The sequence below is a fragment of the Ranitomeya imitator genome, chromosome 2, assembly GCF_032444005.1.
Source record: "Ranitomeya imitator isolate aRanImi1 chromosome 2, aRanImi1.pri, whole genome shotgun sequence".
NCBI classification, from domain to species: Eukaryota; Metazoa; Chordata; class Amphibia; order Anura; family Dendrobatidae; genus Ranitomeya; species Ranitomeya imitator.
The window spans coordinates 393,950,321-393,963,795 of NC_091283.1; the positions used below are offsets into that span (position 1 = coordinate 393,950,321).

General features: G+C 50.2%; 1 protein-coding gene across 1 annotated transcript in view; it reads left to right on the forward strand.

Annotated features, from left to right (window-relative positions):
* The window catches only part of LOC138667044 (uncharacterized), a 38,752-nt gene that overhangs the window by 24,194 nt on the left and 1,083 nt on the right, over nt 1-13,475 (forward strand). The window lies entirely within an intron of this gene.

The window sequence follows — 13,475 nt, forward strand, 5'->3', positions numbered from 1 at the left end:
CAGCTGGGCAAAGATGAAAGAACTGGTCTTTGATCATCAGGTCTCGCAGCTGTGCAAAGGTGGTCACTGACAGTCCTTGGGTCCACTGGTCAAAGTGGGTCCCCAGTCCATGCACCACATCACTGTAACTGTAGTGTGGGCCACGTTGGAGGGTCTGGAACTTTCTACGGTACACCTCGGGTGTAAGCTGGTACTTGGCTATCAGAGCCTGCTTGATGGCCTCATAGTCACCATCTTGTTCTTGAGGGAGGGCAGCAAACGCCTCCAGAGCTTTGCCTTTCAGCCCTGGTGTCAGGTATCGGGCCCATTCTTCTGTAGGCAGCCGGTACTGTCTGCAGGCTTTCTCAAAGACCCGCAGAAAAGTGTCCAAGTCTCCGTCCTTCTCCATAACAGGGAAGGGATCGGGCCGGGGCTTAGGTATCTGAGCGCTGCTGGGCTCACGGCTGGACTGGGACGACCCCTGCATTTGCAGTCGGGCCATCTGCAGCTGGTACTCCCGCTCCGCTTGGGCCTCTCTCTCGGCTTGCTGGGCCTGGGCCTCTCGCTCGGCTCGGGACTCGGCCTCCTGCTGGTATTGCTGAATCAGCTGCCGACATCCCTCATGGTCGTCAGTGGGGAATTCTTTCAAGGCCGCCTGCAGGTGGGGGTCCAATTCACCCGGATTGCTAACAGGGCCAGCATTCAGTGGTTGGACCTCTGCTGCAGCACCTCTGCTCGTGCTGGCTTCTGCGGCCTCTGAGCTCTGAGAGCGGTCAAGAGCGGCTTCTTATTGCACCAGATATGCGACCAGTTGGGCTTTGTTTTTGCTTGCAAAGTCAATGTGCTGTGTCTTGCATAAGGCAGTAAGGGTGTCTCTGGTCTGCTGCTCATAAAAGGTTTCTCCCAGCACAACCATGGTTGCCAAATAAAAGATAGGACAGAAAAACGAAGAGAAAGGGAGGGGATAATTACCAGTACGCAATTGTCTCAAGACTAATAAAACACTGAGTTCGTTCTCCAAACTTATTTGCGCAGAGTCCTCGCAAGAACTTTCTGCAAGTTTTTAGTGAGAGGAATGATTACTCAAACCAAATCACTAATGCTCTAATATCCCACCGCCTTGCCACCAATTTGTCAGGAATCCCCTGACCGCTGCCACCAATTTGTCACGATTCACACCGTGACCGTCACCCCTACGTCACGGGTCGGGGTGACTTTGGGCCAACAGACGGCTATCACATGTGCAGGGGGGCTTATCTTAGTTATCCCTCCACTCCACAATGTGATGAAACAACACACCCAAGGCTATTGACCTCTTAGTTTACAGCAGGGGCTTATTTTAGGTATCCCACTGCTTTTCCATATCCCACGAACTGCAGGGATTTATGTATATCCCGCTTACAGTTCCACTTAACACTTGCAGATCTCTGGCGCCCCCTTACTCTCAGGTCAGATTAGGTACTGCACCCTGGGTAATTAGTCGCCAGAAAGGCTGCCTGCTATGTACTGGCTATTGGGCACGCTGCAGCGACGTGATAAACTACTCCCACTCAGGCAGGAACAATAATTATCAACGCCGCAGTCGCTACAACATAATCCCAAAAGTCAGCACACTATCGCTGCCACCAGCTTCGATTAAACGGGTCCGAAGCTAACCCAACACAACAGTAGCGTATTTCCCTTCAGAAGACTTAGGGTATGTTTAGAGCATGGAGAATGAACTAATATAAATATTATATCCCATAAAAATTAGGCAGTGCTTTATCAAAAATATTTTAGAAAGATGTTACAAATGAGACAATTGCAAATATGTACAAGGGTAATTATGAAATAAACAGGGATTAAATGAGAAAAGGTAACACTCACATGTTCAAAGCATGGCAGGCAACCATACGTCCCAGCTCATTGGACGTGCTGCTGGCTTCAGGAGGAGACAAGAAATCAAGCAGAAGTGACTCCTCAGAGCCTGCCAGACACTTAAAACCTTAAGGCTGTGACATCACAGAAAGGCTGGTTTATCCAGACCCTCCTCTCTCTACATTCTGACTAAACTTTAAACTATTCTCTCTAATTTCTATAACTTCGCTACAAAACATGTCGTAGTCATAACAAACCCATCATTCATCTCGGATTCACGTGGGCATTCTAATGAGATCAAATATGTCCTATCTGTGATACATATTTACAGAGAAATCCCTACTTCTTTACCAGATGGAGTTAGAAGCCCGTGTTTCGCGGGATGGGTAGGTCCACCGAGTGTGACCAAGGATATATATTTTCGTGTTCGTAACGTAAACATTGTGCATAATATCTTACAAAAACCAAACAAAGAATATTTCATGGATCCTAGAAGTTTCTAGTTCACTTATAGCTGGACAAGAGCTTACACGACAGGAAATGCCGGTCGTAAATACCTTTCGGCCATAAAACTCCCCCCAGTACATTGGCAAAGCAGCTCTTGGCTGAGTGAAAGGGAAGGGGGGCTTGTTAGCCCACAGCCTTGAGCAAGAGAGCTACTTATATGATATTTCATACCTTATCGTGACACCTCCCCCTTTTGGTGTGCGCTAGGGAGGCAGAACCCCACGGTATGCCTCCATGGGCACCTCAGTAGGTTCACCCTGGCGGGAGAGTCCATCTGCATTCCCATGCTCTTTGCCCATTTTGTGTTCAATGGTGAAGTCAAACTGCTGAAGGGCAAGGCTCCAGCGTAGCAACCTGCCGTTGGTTCCACACATGGCGTTTAGCCAGCGCAGAGGGTTGTGGTCGGTCACCACAGTGAAGGGGCAACCGTACAAGTAGGGCTGCAAGCGCTGCAGGGCCCAGACTATGGCCAGGCACTCCTTCTCGATGGTGGAGTAGGCCACTTACCTCGGCAAAAGCTTCTGGCTCAGGTATAACACGGGGTGCTCTTGGTCCTCCAAGTCAACCTGGCTGAGCACAGCACCAAGGACAAACTCGCTGGCGTCGGTCTGCACCAAGAACGGTCGACTGCTGTCGACTGCTTTCAACACAGGGGCGTTGCACAGTGCGGTTTTCTACGCCTGGAATGCCCCCTCACAGCCATCTGTCCAGTTGACGATGTGGGGTAGCTTCTTCCTGGTGAGGTCCGTCAAAGGTTTTGCCAGGCTACTATAGTGCTGTACAAAGCGCCTATAGTACCCTGCAGTGCCCAGGAAGGACATCACCTGTTTCTTGGTCACGGGAGTGGGCCAGTTCACGATCGCGCCCACTTTCTCCGCCTCTGGCTTCAGGGTGTTCCCGCCTACCCGGTGCCCCAGGTAGTGAACCTCCCTCATGCCCATCTGGCACTTTCCCGGCTTGATAGTCAGTCCTGCTTTGTGAATTCGCCTGAGCACCTCCTCGAGATGCTGCAGGTGTTCCTTCCAGGAGGGACTGAAGATGGCAATGTCATCCAAGTACGTCACGGCGCACTTCTCCAGTCCCTGAAGCAGGAGGTTGACCATCCGCTGGAAAGTGGCAGGGGCATTCTTCATGCCGAAGGGCATGACCGTGGACTCGTACAGTCCGAAGGGCGTGATAAAGGCGGACTTCTCCTGCGCCTCGGGGCTCAGGGGAATCTGCCAGTATCCTCTACTCAAATCCATTATTGTCAGGTATTTTGCGCCAGCTAACCTATCCAGCAGCTCCTCGATGCGCGGCATTGGGTGCGCGTCAGAGGCTGTGATGGCATTGAGCCCCCTGTAGTTCACGCAGAACCGGGTGGTCCGGTCCTTCTTTGGCACGAGAACTACAGGTGATGCCCACGCGCTCTTCGACCGTCAACTCACCCCCAGCTGTAACATCTCATCGATCTCTTGGCGCATAATCTGCTGCACCTGGTCAGAGATTCAATAGGGTGTTCGCCGTAGTGGGGCGTGATTCCCGGTGTCCACCTTGTGGACGGCTAACTCAGTCCTCCCAGGTCGGTTGGAGAACACGACCCGGAAGGGTTCCAGTGTGGTTTGCAACTGCAACCGCTGGGGTTCCGTTAAGGAGGCGCTTACCTCCACGTCCTCGATGGACCCATTGGCCTTGGCTTGGGCTAGCATGTCCAGGAGGGTGTCTTCCTCCCCGTCTTCGGGCACGCTGCAGACCGTTAGGACGAAAGGTTCACGTTCGTGATGAGCCTTCATCATGTTGACGTGAAAGGCCTTTCGCCTACCCCGAGCGTGGTCAAGCGTGACCACGTAAGTGACCGGGTTGAGCTGTTGGTGGACGACGTACGGGCCCTCCCAGGCTGCCTGAAGCTTATCCGTTGGTACGGGGACCAGCACCCACACCGTTTGACCCACGTGGTAGGTCCGCTCCCGGGCGTTCTGGTCGTACCAGTGCTTCTGATCAGCCTGAGCCTGCGTCATGTTGTCATGCACCAACTGCGTCAAGGTCTGCATCTTGTCACGGAAGCGCATGACATACTCCACTATGGACACTTCAGAAGGGTTCGGCTCCTCTTCCCAGGATTCTCTTACCAAACCAAGGGGTCCCCGGACTCGCCTGCCATACAGGAGCTCGAAGGGGGAGAATCCAGTCGAGGCCTGCGGAACCTCTCGGTAAGCGAACAGCAGGTGTGGGAGGTACCGCTCCCAGTCACGCCCTTGCGTCTCAACCAGCATGCGTAGCATCTGTTTGAGGGTACCATTGAAGCGTTCACACAAGCCATTGGTCTGTGGGTGATACGCACTCGATACCAGGTGCTTCACCTGCATTCTCTTACAGAGAGCCTCCATTAGGCGAGACATAAATTGGGTCCCTTGATCAGTAAGCATTTCCCTGGGAAATCCTACACGTGAAAAGATGGCCAACAGGGCATCCGCCACCTTATCTGCCCTAGTTGAGGACAGAGCTACTGCCTCTGGGTACCGGGTAGCGTAGTCTACCACAGTAAGGATGTATTGCTTTCCAGAGCTGCTGGGGACGGCCAGCGGGCCCACAATGTCCACCGTGATCCTCTGGAAAGGCTCCTCTATCACTGGCAAAGGGATCAGGGGAGCCTTAATAGCAGGCCCCGCCTTCCCCACTCTTTGACAGGTGACACAGGAGCGGCAGTAGTTTGACACATCTGTCCCCATCTTAGGCCAATAGAAGTGTTGAGACAGCCGGGCCTTAGTTTTGCTGATCCCCAAGTGTCCAGCTAGCGGGATCTCATGGGCAATCCGCAACAACTCACCCCGGAATTGCTGCGGGACGACCAGCTGTCTTTCCCTCAACCACCCCTTTTGTGATTCTCCGGGTACTGTCTCCCGGTACAACCTTCCTCGTTCCCAGAACGCCTTCTCCTTATCAGTCTCGGAGAAGAGCGTCCCAGCAAGTTGTCTCAAACTCTCTAGGCTCGCATCTGTGTGCAGAGCGGCCTGTAACTCCTGGCTAGGGGAAGCCAGCAGTGATGTCAGGGTCCCTTCCCCACGGGAACCCTCTTGGACCTGCTCTGGGTCCACCTCTGGTTCAGTCACAGTGATGACTGAGGAGGGTCCGGAAGGCAGACAGTTATCTGCGCTCCGGGCACTCTGACTGCGGGTGACAGCAGCTACGTAGGCTGTCTCCCCGGGGGTTTCTACAGACCCATCAGCCGGCGCTGCTATGGGCTCTACCTCCCCATCCACCCCCAACACTCCAGGGGCAGTGCTACTTATGGGCCAGTTACCTTCCTCGGTGGCACTGGTCACTCTCATGGCGTCACCTTTCTCACGGTTCCCATGCTGCTCCCCACTTCCTGTAGCACCAACACTTGCCCCTGTTAGGGGTTCCTCAGCCGTCTCACTCCGCAGAGCGACGTGGCTGGGCACGCCTGTACCTATGGACACATTAACCTTCACAGAAAAATCATTATCAGGTTCAGCTGGCACAGGTACAACATTTTCACCATCAATCCTAGGAAAAAAATGGTTATTAGATGCATCATTACAAGATAAAGCATGGTCAGGTAACCCATGCGATTTCCCGTCATCATCATCATCATCATCATCAGGGTTAACTTTACCCTCATTAGTAGATTGGGGAGGGGTGTCAGGGACGTAGTATGCAACCATCCTCCCCAAATCAGTCCCCAACAAAACATCAGTGGGCAAATTATCAGACAGCCCCACTTCCTTCACCCCGCTCCCGGCACCCCAATCAATAAAAGCCCAGGCCATCGGTAAGGGACAGCTGATGCCCCCAATCCCAGTGACAGTTAGGGTTTTCCCCGGAATGATTTCTTCAGGGGCCGCCAGTTCGGGTCGGATGAGGGTTCGTTCAGCCCCGGTGTCCTTGAGGCTTGTAGCAACATGGCCTCCCACAGTGACGTGCTGTACGTTGTCACACACCCTCCCAACCACACCACCCACCAAAAGAACTGCTGCATTAGGCCCTGGGGCCTTGGCTGGGGGGTTCTTCGGCCTGTCTGGACAGAAGGTACTGATATGCCCAGGCCGCTTGCAGTAGTAACACTGGCGAGGTTCGGTGGTAGGTCTGGTGTTGTTGGCCACAGGGCCAGGACCTCTGGTGTGTTGGCTGGCAGGGGTACTGGCGTTAGGTGCAGGCTTACCCCCTCTCCAGCTGGTGGTGACTGGCTTCCGCACTTCCGATCTACGGTTGGCCTCATAGGCATCGGCAATCTGCACTGCTTTCGTCACGTCTTTGGGTTCTCTGTCCATCACGAACTGTCGCACCTCAGCTGGGCAAAGATGAAAGAACTGGTCTTTGATCATCAGGTCTCGCAGCTGTGCAAAGGTGGTCACTGACAGTCCTTGGGTCCACTGGTCAAAGTGGGTCCCCAGTCCATGCACCACATCACTGTAACTGTAGTGTGGGCCACGTTGGAGGGTCTGGAACTTTCTACGGTACACCTCGGGTGTAAGCTGGTACTTGGCTATCAGAGCCTGCTTGATGGCCTCATAGTCACCATCTTGTTCTTGAGGGAGGGCAGCAAACGCCTCCAGAGCTTTGCCTTTCAGCCCTGGTGTCAGGTATCGGGCCCATTCTTCTGTAGGCAGCCGGTACTGTCTGCAGGCTTTCTCAAAGGCCCGCAGAAAAGTGTCCAAGTCTCCGTCCTTCTCCATAACAGGGAAGGGATCGGGCCGGGGCTTAGGTATCTGAGCGCTGCTGGGCTCACGGCTGGACTGGGACGACCCCTGCATTTGCAGTCGGGCCATCTGCAGCTGGTACTCCCGCTCCGCTTGGGCCTCTCTCTCGGCTTGCTGGGCCTGGGCCTCTCGCTCGGCTCGGGACTCGGCCTCCTGCTGGTATTGCTGAATCAGCTGCCGACATCCCTCATGGTCGTCAGTGGGGAATTCTTTCAAGGCCGCCTGCAGGTGGGGGTCCAATTCACCCGGATTGCTAACAGGGCCAGCATTCAGTGGTTGGACCTCTGCTGCAGCACCTCTGCTCGTGCTGGCTTCTGCGGCCTCTGAGCTCTGAGAGCGGTCTAGAGCGGCTTCTTATTGCACCAGATCTGCGACCAGTTGGGCTTTGTTTTTGCTTGCAAAGTCAATGTGCTGTGTCTTGCATAAGGCAGTAAGGGTGTCTCTGGTCTGCTGCTCATAAAAGGTTTCTCCCAGCACAACCATGGTTGCCAAATAAAAGATAGGACAGAAAAACGAAGAGAAAGGGAGGGGATAATTACCAGTACGCAATTGTCTCAAGACTAATAAAACACTGAGTTCGTTCTCCAAACTTATTTGCGCAGAGTCCTCGCAAGAACTTTCTGCAAGTTTTTAGTGAGAGGAATGATTACTCAAACCAAATCACTAATGCTCTAATATCCCACCGCCTTGCCACCAATTTGTCAGGAATCCCCTGACCGCTGCCACCAATTTGTCACGATTCACACCGTGACCGTCACCCCTACGTCACGGGTCGGGGTGACTTTGGGCCAACAGACGGCTATCACATGTGCAGGGGGGCTTATCTTAGTTATCCCTCCACTCCACAATGTGATGAAACAACACACCCAAGGCTATTGACCTCTTAGTTTACAGCAGGGGCTTATTTTAGGTATCCCACGAACTGCAGGGATTTATGTATATCCCGCTTACAGTTCCACTTAACACTTGCAGCTCTCTGGCGCCCCTTACTCTCAGGTCAGATTAGGTACTGCACCCTGGGTAATTAGTCGCCAGAAAGGCTGCCTGCTATGTACTGGCTATTGGGCACGCTGCAGCGACGTGATAAACTACTCCCACTCAGGCAGGAACAATAATTATCAACGCCGCAGTCGCTACAACATAATCCCAAAAGTCAGCACACTATCGCTGCCACCAGCTTCGATTAAACGGGTCCGAAGCTAACCCAACACAACAGTAGCGTATTTCCCTTCAGAAGACTTAGGGTACGTTTAGAGCATGGAGAATGAACTAATATAAATATTATATCCCATAAAAATTAGGCAGTGCTTTATCAAAAATATTTTAGAAAGATGTTACAAATGAGACAATTGCAAATATGTACAAGGGTAATTATGAAATAAACAGGGATTAAATGAGAAAAGGTAACACTCACATGTTCAAAGCATGGCAGGCAACCATACGTCCCAGCTCATTGGACGTGCTGCTGGCTTCAGGAGGAGACAAGAAATCAAGCAGAAGTGACTCCTCAGAGCCTGCCAGACACTTAAAACCTTAAGGCTGTGACATCACAGAAAGGCTGGTTTATCCAGACCCTCCTCTCTCTACATTCTGACTAAACTTTAAACTATTCTCTCTAATTTCTATAACTTCGCTACAAAACATGTCGTAGTCATAACAAACCCATCATTCATCTCGGATTCACGTGGGCATTCTAATGAGATCAAATATGTCCTATCTGTGATACATATTTACAGAGAAATCCCTACTTCTTTACCAGATGGAGTTAGAAGCCCGTGTTTCGCGGGATGGGTAGGTCCACCGAGTGCGACCAAGGATATATATTTTCGTGTTCGTAACGTAAACATTGTGCATAATATCTTACAAAAACCAAGCAAAGAATCTTTCATGGATCCTAGAAGTTTCTAGTTCACTTATAGCTGGACAAGAGCTTACACAGCAGGAAATGCCGGTCGTAAATACCTTTCGGCCATAAAACTCCCCCAAGTACATTGGCAAATCAGCTCTTGGCTGAGTGAAAGGGAAGGGGGGCTTGTTAGCCCACAGCCTTGAGCAAAAGAGCTACTTATATGATATTTCATACCATATCGTGACACCGTTCTTCACTGAGAAGTTGATAATAGATGCTTTGACAAACAAAATTACTGGATGACACAGATTGTAAAAAAAGTTTGCAGGGACCAAAAATAGATCCAACACATTGAAATAAAAATTGTATTTTAACTTGTAAACAAATATACAAGCAAAATGAGGTTGCATAATTGAGACCAAAGCCTATATTCACATTCTGAAGTGCACTCTGTCTGGGGGCTACACCTTTATACACAAAAATAGTGTGAAAACGTTCCCTTGAGTTGTCCATCAACCCCTTAAGCAGGGGTGTCAAACTGCATTCCTCGAGGGCTGCAAACAGGTCATGTTTTCAGGATTTCCTTGTACTGCACAGGTGATAATTTAATCACCTACACAAATGATGAGTTGGTGATTAAATTATCACCTGTGCAGTACAAGGAAATCCTGAAAAACATGACCTGCTTGCAGCCCTCGAGGAATGCAGTTTGACACCCCTGCCCTTAAGGACATACCCATTTTTTTAATTAATTTTTTGTATTACTCTTTTATTTATTTTATTACTTATTCCTTTTCAAGAGCCATGTTATTTTCTCCTTCGCCTCATTGGGGGACACAGGACCATGGGTGTTATGCTGCTGCCACTAGGAAGCTGACACTAAGAAAACACAAAAAGATTAGCTCCTCCTCTGCAGTATACACCACACACTGGCTCCAGCCGAACCAGTTCTTGCTTAGTGTCTGTAGGAGGCACATGGGTCTGGTCTTCAAACCACAATTTTTTATTTTCAATTTTTAATTTTTATTCTTAATCTTTTTCAAGGATTACAGGGGGGGACTGATCCCTTTAGGGTTCTGATCTCCCCAAACCTACAACAGGCGGGAATGTGTTGCTTCCATGTACCCTCTCCTGCACCTCTTTTTGTTATAGATAAGTCCTTGAAGCATCAACGTGTTTCTGGTGCGTGACACCCTTAATCTGGAAGCACTCGGACATTTCATACGAATGTGAAAATGTGCCCTAAGGGAGGTTATTTTTACAAATAACAGAATTACAACAAGTCATATATTACAGATACAGAATTATATTTACATCCAGTGACTTAGCGCTCCTGTCTCATCTGATTACAGACATTTTCTGTTGTTTCTTCTCCATCTGGTCAGACCTTCATGTCAACATCTTCCAGCCACCACTTGTCACGATGATCACCCAGCCCTGAACATAACAAGGTCACGTAACTTGTATATATACAAGTGCTTCTCAAAAAATTAGAATATCATGAAAAAGTTAATTTCCAGTTCACCAATCCTGACAGTACCATGGAGAACGTCCTTCTTATCCTCATTGGGACAGGAAACAACGAGAGGTTAAAATGACCCTCCCATCTCCACCCCTCAGTGTTTTTTATGTCCCACTGAGGATAGGAATGACGAGAGAGAAGCTCATATCCCTGGCCGTACTGGGCAGATCGGCGTGGACCAGGGGCCCAGCCTTTCCCTTCCTGCTACCAAGAGATCTGTGGCCGACACCCTCCGGTGGGGGGGTCCCTCAGCCTACCTCAGTGCAGCGCTGCCCCTGAGTTGCGAGCTGCTTCCTCCTGCCTGGGGACTCTCGGCTCGGACGTCTGCTTCCTGCGCTGCAAGCCCTGAGGGCGCACTTCCGGCCTCATCATCTCTGCAGGCCAGGCAGAGCACTTCCGGGTTGCGTCCGGCATGTGTTCCAGCGTGCGTTCCACGGCAACGTCATCTCTGCAGGAAGGGCAGAGCACTTCCGGGTCACGGCCGGCGTGCATTCCAGCGTGCATTCCATGGCAACGTCATCTCTGCAGGCCGGGAAGAGCACTTCTGGGTCACAGTCGGGGTGCGTTCCAGCGTGCTTTTCACGATAGAATGCAGGAAGAGGGTCAGGCGACTTTCAGCCAAACATGGGTATGGTATAAATAGGATCACTGTGTGTGTGTGTGGGCTGCCCTACTGTAAGCTAGGACTGCATACCAGTAAAATCTACATGGAGAATCCCACTAAGACAGACATTGGCTTGGAACAACGCCAGGGGCATGTGAGTAAGCTTGGAGAAGCAACAACCACTTTTAGCCCTTACCCTACACTTAGAAACACAAGGCATATACTCTCTGTATTCTAGGGGGGAACACCTGCCTCTGCAACTTCAAAGAAAGATAACAAGAAGTCAGGGAGAATTAAAAAATGTGCTATTTGTAGCACCAAACTACCAGAGACCTGGCAGAAACACCTATGTGAACCCTGCATTTGAAGGATCATCAGAGAGGAACAGACTTCTTTGCTGGCTGACATGAGGTCCATAATAAGAGAGGAGGTCCAGGCATCCATCTCTGGGATAGTATACTCTCATACCTCACAATCCGAATCCCAGGGAGGGTTCCGTAAATGACCAAGGGAGACAGAAGTGTCCTCTGAAGAAGAGATGTTGGATGAATCTGACCAGGAGTAAGGGGAAGTATTTACTGACCCACCAGAGGGAGGGAAGAGGAACCTCTTTTCCTCCAAGGACACAGATGAACTCCTCCTTACGGTACGAGATACCATGCAGGTGGAGGAAACCCCAAAAACCCACTCTCCATACAAGACGAGATGTTTGGGGGGTTACGATCCCAGAGAAGTAGAGTGTTCCCGGTCAACGTCCACATTCGTTCAATGATCATGGAGGAATGGGAGGATGCGGAAAAAAAGGCTAGTCATTCCAGGAGACTTTAAGCTCTGCATACCCTTTGAGCCAGAAGACGTCAAAGCCTGGGAAGATATCCCCAAGATAGGCGTTCCGCTAGGCAAAGTGGCGAAGAGAACTACCATCCCATTTGAAGCTTCCTCCAGCTTGAAAGAACCCATGGACGGCAGATGGTCTCCTAAAAAGGACCTGGGAAACTTCGGCAGCCATAATCCGAGCCAACACCGCGGCAACCTCGGTGGCTCGGTCCATGCACTTATGGGCTGGTGACTTAAAGGAACATTTAGAGATCTCAGAATCCCAGGGAGACCATCCTAAAATCCCTTCCCTTCCCCTTCTAAAACTGGCAACCGGTTTCATGGCTGACACATCTGCAGAATCTGTACGATTCGCAGCCAGGAATGGGTCTTTGTCCAATACTGCCCAAAGGGCTATCTGGCTAAAGCCTTGGTCGGGGGACACTCAGTCCAAAAATAAGCTCTGTTCCATTCCATTTTCAGGTAGTAAGGTGTTTGTCATCATGCCCCAACCTAGCCTGAAGTCAGGCTATAAGGGGAGAGGGAAAACGGGCAGATGGAGCTACCCCAAGGGAGGTAGGGGTAAGAACTAAATTTTTGGTTCAGGCTCAGGTAAGAAGTGATGCCATGAGAGTAGGGGGACAGCTAGGGCGATTCTTGGGGGGCTGGCAGGAGATCTGAAAAAATGTATGGATCTTAGAGATAGTCTCCCGCAGCTACAAAATAGCGTTCACCCCCGAAAGGTTCATAATAACAAACTCTCGCCTTCAGTCACCCGCTTCCCCCATGTGGACAGATGTCCAGGACCTACTAAAAGTCGGAACTGTAGTCCCGGTCCTCGAGCAGGAAAAGTGCAAGGGCCATTACTCCAGCCTCTTCTCAGTAAAGAAACCCTCAGGAAATAGCAGGACAATAATAAACCTCAAGCCCTTAAACCAATGAATCAGATACAAGCAGTTCAAGATGGAATCCATCAGTTCTGCAATTCCTCTTATAAACAAAAATATGGTGATGTGTACCTTAGATTTGAAGAACGTGTACTATACTACCAATCCATGCTTCTTAGCTGAAATTACTAAGGTTTGCTCTGAGGGTCCAAGGGAGGATCCATCACTACCAGTTCCGATGTATTCTACTTGGCCTAGCCTCGGCACTCAGAATATTCACCAAGCTGGTGGTGGAGGTAGTCGCCTACCTATGGAAACGGGACATCATCATAGTCCCTTTATCTAGACGACTTCCTGATAATGGCCAGTTCTGAGGAACAGCTCAGGGACCATTGCCAGATCTCGATCTCCACGCTTCAGAAGCTGGGATGGGTCATAAATTGGGAGAAGTTGGACCTGGTTCCAGAAACAGGAAAAAAATTTCTAGGGGTCCTACGAGATCCCATTTGAGAACATCTTACTTGCCAGAAGAAAAGCAGCCCGCCATGGTAGAAAGAATCCACTGTATTGTACAACAGTTTTAAACAATATAATTTCATTGTGGATAACTTGAAGTGGTTTAGAACTGTTGGAAGCTGTAGTGCACATAGAACTCATTTCATATGACTTTAAGATTTTAGCACAGAGCGATGGTCAGTTTTGTAAACAAAGATGGCCTTGCTGAGTTATAGCGTGTTTTATGGGAGGAAGAAAG